Source organism: Pinus tabuliformis, chromosome X (genome assembly GCF_031772625.1).
Source record: "Pinus tabuliformis cultivar Carrire ecotype Pingquan chromosome X, CPIR1, whole genome shotgun sequence".
NCBI classification, from domain to species: Eukaryota; Viridiplantae; Streptophyta; class Pinopsida; order Pinales; family Pinaceae; genus Pinus; species Pinus tabuliformis.
The window spans coordinates 225,254,759-225,257,845 of NC_142308.1; the positions used below are offsets into that span (position 1 = coordinate 225,254,759).

The 3,087-nt window shown below is 33.5% G+C and overlaps 1 pseudogene; it reads right to left on the minus strand.

Annotated features, from left to right (window-relative positions):
* Nucleotides 1-1,399: 1,399 nt before the first annotated feature.
* LOC149139169 (pumilio homolog 23-like) lies at nt 1,400-2,606 on the minus strand (annotated as a pseudogene).
* Between the last annotated feature and the right edge of the window lie 481 nt (nt 2,607-3,087).

A 3,087-nucleotide genomic window follows, 5' to 3' on the forward strand; every position in this document is an offset into this window, starting at 1 on the left:
TGGGTTGACATCAATGACGACCAGGGTCATCTTATTGGATTAATATTATTTACTGATAAATAAATTCAACCTAATTTATCATATATTATGCAAAGATGAGAACAATCCTATAGCATCCATGCTATCACACTTCATATTATTTGGAAAGAATATTTTGAGTAAACCTTTAATATTCCTGAAAAATCTCTTTTGCGTAAAACAAAATATTAAGTATGTCGAACTGTACACCTATATCTCCCAATGACCTGTTACATATTAGACATGTATAGTTTCTATAGGTGTATGCCTGGAAACAAGCTGAATGCATAAAGTGGAGACAAGAAAGTGATTACATTGAGGCACAATATATTGCTTCATAACTTCCAATTGGAAAGTCTCGAAGCAGATTGAGGATGGCAATATCCTAGCAATATGCACACACCATTGTGTCTAGCAAAACCCATACTTTTGTGGTGATTATAAACTATATCATTGAAAGTATACCAAAATAGTTTGCAACACTGTGTTAACTAAAATCTTGGATTAGAGATAAACCACATCAATTTATTAATCTTCCATTATACTGAGTATCTGTCACTGTCACTCCCTTTTGGATTATGCCATATGGACTGGAAATTTCATTTTCTTCTACATTGATGAAAGTATTCGGAAAATATGGATATGAAATCATGTAACAAATGTTTTTTTATTTAGAACCCCACTTTGATATTTGTTGAAAGTGATATGTGTGTTTGTTTTAGAATCAATGCTCTGACACTTATGGCATCGAACACTTGACCCTCAACATTCTCCCATGGAAGTGAAGGGCCCAAACTAATTCTTATGGATTATAATGGAAGCTGAGGTGTTTGATAACCATCGATCTTTTATCCCTATTGAAATAACAAACATATAGTATTGGAAATATGATTTCCACATATTTTGGAAATTATCTTCGACCAAATGGTTTCAAAACATGGAAATGCTAAATACCTTTGTTGTAAAAATTGGAAACAACTATTTTTAGTTACCCAGAAATCCTAGGCTAGATTTCTTAATTAATAGTTGAATATATGAAAGAGATATTTATGGTCATCCTTTGTTTTAATATTCTGGAATGTGTTCTCACATGTTGGATTCTCTAGCTTGATGATAAATGTGTTCAATATGGAAATGATCTATTTAACTACTGTCCCCCTTGCCACCTGAAAAATGGATCATCTTCTGTTACACTTAGTATAATTTCCCCTTGATGTCTTCGAGTGATACTTTGAATCTCTACAACAGCCAAATTAATTTTCTAAATATTGCAATTGTGTACTTCCCATGTTTTCTGAATGCTCTAGTCTCAAATGCTTGCTTTCATATTTAACAATAGTACACAACCAAGAACCAACATCATATTTCTAGATGGAAATTGTCACTCAGATCTCCCTATACCACTTGAGAAATTTTCCAAATGAAGAATGTGTGGCACAATGTAGTTTGGAAAGGAAGAATCATAATTAACAACATGGACTGATGCTCAACAACACTAACATTAATGTGTTTGAAAACGATGACAAGCACCTATCATAGAAACAATGAATCCTAGTTTTCTCACTTTTAGTAGCTCTATAGAGCTAGAACTGATTTCACATTTACTTGCCCCTAGTGTCTTGAAGAGGAAAACAACGATTGGACAACAAAGTTTCTAGATTCATGAGATGCAATCTCAAGCAAGGAATGTCAAAAATAAAAATTCAATAGTTCCATGTAAAGAGAATCTGGTGGTACCTCCAGAATAAACTCCATTAAATGGCTGCTAGTTACATCCATCATAAGATCTAAGACATTATGTATTGTAGCATCCTCTAACACCTTACCTTCTTTTACAACATTCTTTTCATAACAACTCAAAAGGACAATTATCACCCTTACCACAGTTCTTTTATCTCCCACTAGTAATTTCAAAATGGTCTATTAAGACAAGACTGCCAAAGGTGTCTACTAGTAGAACTGCAATATTATCTCTAGAATATTCTATGATATTGTTTGGAACAAATTTCAATAGAATTAGAAAACTCATAATGATATCTTGTTGAGTTTTTTGTTATGCAACTATGATGAAAAACCACTCAACCTATCTAATAGAGTAGAGGTAATGTTTCCTGAATAAAATTTATCCTGGGACTCAAGAAATGTTCCATGACAGAGACATAGAAGGTCATACAAGATATGTGATCTATATTGATAACACATTAATCTACAAATTTATTACATATCATAGGAAAAATATGTTCAATAAATGGTACCAACTTCTTCCTTTGCATCACATTCTTGAAGTGGTAAAGCAAGAGACGCCATCATTGGTTGTGCAGCATGTGATCCTGACCAATCAATTTCCATAGGAGGGAAAATGTTGATGCATCGTGACAAAAACTACAAAGTTGGTCCTTTTCACAACTCAATATGTATCGCAACAAAGTTGAAATTATTTGCCACGACATTCATCAAGAGTCTTTGAACATAGAATAATTCTTTCCTCAAGATTGACATCTCTAACATTGACAAGGCTGGTACCAACAAACAACTACCCGACATTATGGAAAAAACTAAAGCCTGTGGAATATTACCAAATTACCCATAAATCGTCACCAAGATTTATAAGGTAACAAGAATTCCCAAGGAGATAAATCTAGCACTAAAAAGGCTCGCTCAGGCCATTATTTTTTCCACCCAAACGAACCCTCTTTCGCCAAAAAATTTAGCACAACTCCTTGCTTTCACCCAAGTGATTTTTCTCAATGGCTCTAGTAATTTCCATTACAATTGTGGCCCTATCAACAACATGCATTTTTTTTAGTTCTACTACCGATTATTCATTCATAAACTTGATGATCTTTTTAGTTCTTTGTGCTTCTTTTTACATTTCCTGCTTGCATGAATTCACCCCCTCAACAACATAAGTAATTATATCCCTCTTCAAGAATAACTTGAAAATATGCCTAACTCAAATGTAGTTGTTGAATTATATCACCCCAAATGACCTGTATGGCCTCGATTAAGGAGATGTTGCCCTTCAATCTTCTATTTAGCTCATTTATCTCCTCTTGAGTTATTTTGTAT